Source organism: Solanum stenotomum, chromosome 9 (genome assembly GCF_019186545.1).
Source record: "Solanum stenotomum isolate F172 chromosome 9, ASM1918654v1, whole genome shotgun sequence".
Taxonomy (NCBI): Eukaryota; Viridiplantae; Streptophyta; class Magnoliopsida; order Solanales; family Solanaceae; genus Solanum; species Solanum stenotomum.
This window is the reverse complement of record NC_064290.1, coordinates 25,878,197-25,887,374: the sequence shown is the minus strand read 5'-3', so window position 1 is coordinate 25,887,374 and position 9,178 is coordinate 25,878,197. Positions and strand designations below refer to the sequence as shown.

The following is a 9,178-nucleotide window of genomic DNA, read 5'->3' as shown; positions in this document are numbered from 1 at the left end:
CTGGTATCAGTCATCTTTATCTGCATGCAAATCTCAATTATAAGCCAGAAACATCCACCCTTAGGACACCGTTCTATAGCACGAGGTGAGCAAAAGAAGGATAGTCATTCTCACATGTCCGGTAGCTTTTTGTTTATCGAATGTGGTGCACAACACATTTATAAACAAGACTCTACTAGACACGGCTTGCAGACTCCCTAGGATACGACGTTGCTCTGATACAAGTTTTTCACGCCCCAAACTCAAGGGGGCGCAACTGACTCCTAATGCCAAAACCCAGGCCCGAGCCGACTCTGCTGAACCATTTGCTACCAGCGCATGGCAATCACATGCAATTAAGAAAACAAACAAGTATATCTCGGCTTAAAACTAAGCCCTTGGCCGGCAAGGCCCCTGTCAATAGATCTATAAAAGAAACAGCTACTCCCAAGAATTCATATAAAGAAACTGTCAACTAGCACAGAAGTCCTGTTTGGGCCGTCAAAGCCACCATGATCTCTATACCAAAACTGAAAGTATGCATATCACAAGACAACGCATCACACAACCAGCAAGCTTCAGCAAACCAACAAAACTAGGCCAGCATGGCCATAACGTAGTTATAAACCCCACACACTAGTCTGCAAGCCTCTAAGAGTAGTAAAGATTGGTGGGACAGGGCCCCAGCCTACCCATGAGAATATATACAACAAAAGGTAACAAACCTCCCAACTCTGGCAGCTCCGGAGGAAAGGGGCTGACCAACCGGATAAAAGTCAATCCTTCTGATAAGGAGGTCTACTCGGTCATCTGTCAAGACCTGCATGCATGAATGCAGCGCCCCAAGGCAATGGGGCGTCAGTACAAAATAATGTATAGAGTATGAAAGGCAATAGACTATGATGAGGTATCCTGACATACTGGAATAATCTGATAAATAAATTAAGGATAAGATAATTGTACTGACCTGCTTCTACATCTAAATTTATTAAAAATAATAAAACAACAACCTAACCAAGCCCCCATAAGCTCGGTAGGTACAAACAGCACACAAAATCACCTACTCAGGCCCCCATAAGCCCGGAAGGTGCCAATCAGCCTGTATACCCCTATCGATAGTCCCCTAGCCCGGCAGGCAGTCAAATAGCCCTCTTAGGCATCAACATAGCTTATAGACAACTCATAGCCCTCTTAGGCAACAACATGGCCCTGTAGGAAGCACATAACCTTCTTAGGCGTCAATATATAACCTTGTAGGCAACTCATAGGCCTTCTAGGCATCAATATAGCCCCGTAGGCAACTCATAGCCCTTCTAGGCATCAATATAGCCCCGTAGGCAACTCATAGCCCTTTTAGGCATCCTATAGCCCTGTAGGCAGAACATAACCCTGCTAGGCATAGATCACATTCCTGCAGCTAACCACAATAGCCCAAAGGCAACAATAACAATCCAACAACTAAAAGTGAACAATTTAGTTATAGGCAACCTATACAAATAGCCTCTAAGTCGTGTCCAACATACGAATGTTACTACAGAATAAGAATCTCGATAAGAGAGGATTATACGCACTCGAGCAGCCAACAATCAGCAATAATGGCTACAAGTATAACAATGATAACAACTCAATTACATTGCTCCTAAGCTTTAAGGAACATGCCATAGGAAGAGAATAGCCTTAACATACCTTTTTAGCTAAATTCACGTGGCCTAACGACTTTAACTCATAACTCCCTCGATACTACAACAAGGTAGGACCATAATCAACACACAAAATAAAAGATACCATGACAATACGATAAAAGAGATGTATTTCCGTCGCAAATTGCTATTTGCTTCTTATAAAAGCTAGAGTCGATGAAAGAAGGGTCTTACCTCGATCTTAGGTTCGTAATTCACCTCAAAGCCTTCAAATATATTCGAACCCCTGCTGTCCCAACACTAAAGTGTGAAATGCTACGCAATTGATAGAACAAATTATACCACGATGATGAGCTCAACGTGTAGAACAACTTTCGTCAAGGACTTAAGTCGAGAAAATGTATACTCCACTTGATCCTAGAAATGGGTTTCTATGTTTTCTCTGTATATTTAGCTTAAAATGAAGAAAAAACTCGAAGAAGAAGATATATACAACTTTCCACCGACCTAGGGCCCCACCTCACGTGCTTGCTTGCGCAGTCCTACGAAAACGCGAATATCTCTCTATTCTGAAGTCGTATGAACAAACGATGTAATGCGATGGAAACTAGACTCGTATACCTTCGATTCGATAGTTTGTGGGCCCCGTAACTCTTTATAGATTGGGAGAAAACCTCCAAGACATTTGACCCAAATTTCAGAGAAATCTTTAAGAAGGAACTTACGATAACTTCCGCCAACTTTTATTTTGCCACTTACCTAACTTCAAAACTTGAGATGCAACACTTGAACACTTAAAATAGGACATACCACATCATTCTTAATTTATTACCCACCCTCTTTGTCTTTCCATGGAGATACGAGTTAATTTAGACGTTTTGAAAAGTCGGGGTGTTACAAACCTAATCCCCCGGTGTCTCCCACACAGAAAAACATTGTCCTAGTTGCCAAGGTAAGGACCATGAACTTCTAGCTTAGGTGGATCCACTAGCTAATGTCTATCTAGAAAATCATCCTTTGGGCACACATAGGTAAAGGATAAGGAGATTGATTCTAGAAACCCGAACTCTACTAACATGAGAGCTTCTATCTCAATATCCTCTCGGTGCTAAGCATAAATCCCACAGAATAGTCATTTATTACTTGTTCTTATTATCAATGGAAAGGCACGTCATCTTGCCAATCCAAGCTAAGTCATCATCCATGGAAAGATATCATTCAATAACCAATCCAAGCAAGGTTTCATTAGGATAGCTCTTAATCTTTGATTCAATTAGGTGAGAAGACCTTTCAACCTTAGAATCCTTATTATGTGAGAAAACCTCACATCATGCTTTCATGTGTTTATGAGAAAATCCTTTCAATAACACAACAATAACATCATCATTGATACTTTACTCTCAAAGCATCTTTAAAACATTTGCATAGGTTTCATAAAAACATGCATAATTCCATAATTTACCTTTCAAGGATCAAAACCCACTTGCAATTATCAACCTTTAGAAAACATGAGTTAGTTATGAATTTCATCATAAATTCATGTAACTCTATCAATACATGCTCAATTTGATAAAACTCTTGCTTTATAATCAAAATCCCACATCATATGATCATAACTTGAAAACATGGGGATTTCATGGGTTCATGAGGAAATCATCATAAAATCATAGTATTTCATCAATTTATGCATAAGAGATCATAATTCAATCATTTAAATCAATAATCAAAAGAACCCATAACAATTAAAGAAAACACCTAACTCCATTTGGAATTTCTAACTTTGAAAATAGGAGAATTTGGGAACTCCGTGAATGGAAGGAATTCATGGATGAAAACTATCATACCTTGAATCCAATTGCTAATCTTCAATGGAGGAATTGAGACTTGACTTGAAACCCTAGGTTGAATCCTTCTTCTTCAAGCTTTCTAGATGGAGAATTATTAGAGAGTTCTTCTTTTTGGTGAATTTGGCAAAAATGAAGGGAATGGGCTAATTTGGGGTTTGAAATCACTTATATAGGGGTCTTAGTGCAGGGTAAAATGACCTAGTATAGGAATTAATTAAATAGGAAATAACCCAACTACCCTTGAACTTAACTGCCGACCTAATACCCACGAACCGCTGACGACGGGCCGTCCTGCCCAACCGTCATTCATGGTCAGTAGTTTTTTTTTTGGCCAGTGAACTGCGGGCCCCCAAACACATACCGTGGTCTGACCTACGGTCCGTTGGTCAGGTCGTGGTCCTCAGCCTCTGCAGACCTTAGGGGTGACCATCCACGGTCCACACTACGGTCCGTGGTCCTACCCACAGGCCGTGGTTGGCCTCCGTGGCTTGCACCTGCTTTTTTAACCCTCCGTCACTGGAGTTACAAAAAATATGGCCAACTGCGACACAAAAATCGTCACAAACAAGTGCTTTAACCCTCCAAACTTATCCATCAATATATCCTTCTATTATGACTGTACTATACTATCATTTCATAAATATCAATCAAAACAAATAATATAGATATACGTGCACAAGGATATACTATAAAATCAAAATAGGTAGGGCGGTGCAGTGGACACTTGTTCACCACCCACAAGCTCATCATCGATTCTTGCCCCTTCTTTCTTTTCCACATGATCGATACAACTATGTGAAATCAATTCTTTCTATTTATTATTATATTATTACATAAATATATAAAAATATGGTTTAGGCTTGTCTACTTCTACTTCTACTTCAATAAATTAAGATTCAATTATTTTTTTAAAAATAATTTATCCTTATTTTTAAGAAATTATTTCCGCACTTATCCAAGTACTCCCTCTGTCTCTAATTACTTGTACACTTTTGAATTGACACACCTATTAAGAAGACAACAATTGTTATAGTGAGTGTACCATTTCACCCCTATTAATTATGAAGTGGATGAATTAAAAACTCAGGATTTTCAAGAAGTTCAACATTTTTCAAATTAATAAATTGAGGGTATAATAGAGAAAAAAAAATTGTCCTTTCTTGATTTGTCAAAATGGACAAATAATTAGGGACAACTAAAAAAGGAAGAATGGACAAGTAATTAGGGACAACTAAAAAAGGAAACATGGACAAGTAATTAGGGACATAGGGAGTACTAATTACACGAGTCCTTGTCGGTACAGATTTCATATATATTATTTTCTTTATCTTAATTATATTAAAGAGATAGATTTGCGAGAATCAATCAATTACTTCACAAATATTTACAATTTTTCTTTACCAAAAAAATAACAATCAAATTCTTCGTCATTTTGATTGTTATGGTAATGCATAAGTTGAAAAACTAATATAAGTTTGAGTTTACATTCATTGGTTCGCCCACCTAGGATGCCACTAATTATAATTCATTTTGGATCGTAACAGAAAATCTATTGCCCTCAAAAAAATAAAAATTGAAATGATTAAATCAAACATGCACATAATCAAAATTTAATTAATTTATTATATAGTTTAAACTTACCCTAAGTAAACTCAGAATATCCCTATAAACATGTTAATGTAAGAATATTACGATATAAGAAAGGAGAACAAGCACACAAGTTATCATCAACATGTGTGCTTTTCAAAATTATTATGTAAGCTTGAGAATTCGTTTGTTATTTAAATTTATTTTATAGCTTTTGATTTTCAACTTACTGTTGCTCTTTTGATTTTCTGGGATTCTCAGACAAATTTATCCTTTGCTTACGTAATCTATCTAAGTGCTTATGTGAGATTAAATTATACTTATTGTGGGTCCCATCCAACTCTTTTCCTTCAATTTTTGTTTGTTTGTTGTAAAAGGGTATTTATTTATATATAATAATTAGGAAGACCTTACATCTAGAGAGGAGGCATACCCAACAACTGGGATTCTATTCTACTAGCATCAGTTATAGTAGTAGCTTCTACATTTATGTGGGATTGTTAGCTAGAACATTTAAGTTAGAGTAAAAGGTATATACGCTATAGTTTTTGGATGGCACGGGCACCAATGTCCCAAAAGTATGACGGAGGTGTTAGTTTCAGCAGTGAAGAATCAATAATGGAGATTCTGAGAGAAAACTGTGTGAAACTATATTGAACTCATAGAGTCATTCATACATTTACAAATGAGTATCCACTCTATATCTAGTACATTGCATTTTGGTATTAGCTAAATAGCCTAGTTACTTTAACTCAACAATGATTAATAATAACTAACTTGTAACAACTTTCCTAAGTGACTTATAACTAACTATTCTAATAGTTTACTGCAGCTACCACTGTCTTAGCTCCTTTACTACATAACACTCCTCCTCAAGCTGGTGGGTGAAATAGGTCTCTTACTCCCAGATTGGACATTAAGAATAGATGTGAAGCTTTTTATAACCCTTTTGTAAGCTGATCTACCAACTAGTCTTTTGTTGAAACATGATGAGTCATAATCATTTTTTGTAGTACCTTTCTCAGACAAAGTGGCAATCAATGTCAAAGTGTTTAATTCTTTCATGAAAGATAGGGTTGGATGCAATCTGAATTGTAGTCTTGCTGTCACAATGTAGATTCACTGGTTGCTTGAAATTTATCCCCAACTCCTTAAACAAACCAATAAGCCAAGTGATCTCTGCTACAGCTGATGCCATGCTTCTGAATTCAGCTTCAGCAGAGCTTCTAGCCACTATCTTTTTTTCTTTGATTTCCCGAAAATGAGTGCATCTCCAAATTTCACAAGATAACATGTTACTGACCTCCTTGGTTGTAGAAAAGTGCCCCAGTTAGAGGATCCTTGGAAATTCTAATGTTGTAGGTAGTGATAATTCTATTCTGGTGAATTTGGGGTTTTTGTCCAGTACCTCTCGCTTCCTAGAAAAGAAATCCATAAAGACCTCAGTAGGATTGGCAGCATCCCCCATCAAGGCACGATTCTGAGAATGAATCTCTTGAAAGAGAAAAAAACATTCATGTTTTCTCTCCCAAGTGTTATGGCTAGATCAAGTTTCAATCCCAACTCTGGATCTAACCCTCCTTAAGGAGATGGTCCTAGATCTTCTCAGAAATCATCTACAAATAGTCATCTCTATTGTGACAACTGCAACTGGAAAGGTCATGTGAGATCTACTTGTTACAAACTCCATGGCTACCCTGCTGATTTGAAGGGTAAGATGAGAACAACCAATGGACTTTTTCTTGGAGCCAATTTTGCAGGGACTTCTACTGGTAATAGTCATCTTATGCAGTATTCAACTCAGTCTGCTCAGGGACCTAACAACAGCTCACATGGAAGCACTCCTTTCAGGCCAACTGTTGGTGGTTTCCCTTCTACTACTCATTCTCATGCCCCTATGTCTAATCACTATGATCCACAGGTTCAACAACATCCTCATTTCTCTCCACAGTAGTACCAGCAGCTCCTGAACATGTTAGATCAAGAGAATAAAATGGCAGAGGCAAAGGTAAACTGTGATAACATGTTGGCATCAGGTATGAAGCATTGTTCCTCTAAGATTACTGAGGCTGATACATGGATTATTGACTCTAGAGCTTCTCAACATATGGTTCATAACATGACTTTGATAAATCAACACTCTTCATTACATAATTACTCATGTAATGAGGTTTATTTTCCCAATGGTTCACTTGCTCATGTAGCTCACATTGGTTCTTCTAAGGTCCTTGGAGAAACAAAGATTTCTAATGTTTTGTATATTCCTTCATTTCAACATAATTTGTTGTTAGTTTCTAAACTGACTAAAGAGCTAAATTGTTGTGTTCTCTTATATCCTAACTTTTGTGTCTTTCAGGACCTCTCAAGTGGGACTATAAGGGGGATTGGCAGGAGAATGATCTATATATTGTGAATGATGATTGCTTACTAAATAAATCTCCTGGAGTGCCTTTGCAGTCTACTCCAGCATGTGTTCATGTGACTCATACTACCTCTACTCAGTCTTGTAATGTAGATATGTCTCTTTGGCATAAGATATTAGGCCATGTACTTGTATCTATTATTAGAAACCTTAATTGTTTCATGTCTATCTCTTCTAGCTCTACCTCTATTTGTACTATATGTCCTTTGGCTAAACCGTCCAGACTTTCATTTTCTTTAAGTAATTCTACTACTAATGCTTGCTTTGACCTTCTACATGCTGATGTATGGGGTCCTTATCAAGTACCTACTCATGATAATAAGAGATACTTTCTTACTTTAGATGATGACTTTTCTAGATACACATGGTTAATCTTACTTAATTCTAAGGCTGAGGTTATAGTAGCTTTAACCAATTTCTTTGCCATGGTTAGGAATATTTTTTCCACCACTATTAAAGTACTCAGAACTGACAGTGGTTGTGAGTTTTTCAATGCATAAGTCACTTCTCTGCTTCACATACTAGGCATTCTACATCAAAGTTCTTGTACTTATATCCCTCAGCAGAATGGGGTTGTTGAAAGAAAACACAGACATACTCTAGATATGGCTAGGTCACTAAGGTTTTAGACCAGTCTACCTCTCAGATTCTAGGGTGAATGTGTCAACACTAGTGTCTACTTAATGAACAAGTTTCCCTCTAATGTGCTTCAAGGCAAGACTCCTCATGATTAACTGTATCATATTCGCCCTGTTTTGGATCATTTAAGGGTGTTTAACTGTCTTGTGTTTTTCCACTGAGGTGCGAGGTGTTGACAAGTTTGCCTCCTAAGCAATTACTACAGTGTTACTTGGTTACTCTACTCTACAGAAGGGGTACAAGTTGTATGATTTGACTACTAAGGATTTTTTTGTTAGTAGGGATGTTGTGTTTAAGGAGGAGGTTTTTCCCTTCAAACACATGAATTCTTATTATTCCTATTTATTCCTTGTACTACAGTTCCTAGATGATCCTATTGAGGTACTAACTGATGAGACTGGTGGTGTTGTTACCCCTAGTGATGTTGATTCAGCTGAGGGTGCTTCAGTTGATACTCATACTACTCAGAATCTTTCTCCTGCTGTTGAGGAATGTTTGGCTGAGCCTTTAATTCCTCAGGTGTTGTTCCTGCTACTGTTAGTGACAATAGACCTTTGAAGAGATCTACTAGGTTCATAAAACCTCCTATTTGACTTCATGATATTCACACTTCTAAGCCAACCTCCAGTTGTATGTACCCAATCTCCAATCATGTCTCCTATACTAATCCCACTGCTTCCGATGGTACTGCTTTAGCCTCTTATGCTACTATCTCTAATTATAGTACTTTTCTTGAGGCTTCTTCACAACCATAGTGGGTGGAGGCTATGCACGCAGAGATTGTTGTCTTAGAGCATAACCACACTTGGAGCCTTACTGAGTTACCACCTTGTAAACAACACATTGGCTATAAATAGATGTTTAAAATCAAGTATTTAGCCTCAGGGGTTGTTGAGAGGTACAAAGCCAGATTAGTTTCTAGGGTCTTTAATCAAAAAGAAGGTATGGACTATACTAAAACTTTCTCTCATGTGGCTAAGAAGGTTACTATCAGGTCAGTTTTGGCTGTTGTTCCTGCCAAACATTGGCTTGCTTTTCAGATGGATGTGCACAATGCCTTCTTA

At 37.7% G+C, this 9,178-nt stretch overlaps 1 protein-coding gene across 3 annotated transcripts in view; it reads right to left on the bottom strand.

Moving 5' to 3' along the window:
* LOC125876728 (uncharacterized) overlaps positions 1 to 9,178 on the bottom strand; it is an 854,340-nt gene that overhangs the window by 299,295 nt on the left and 545,867 nt on the right. The window lies entirely within an intron of this gene.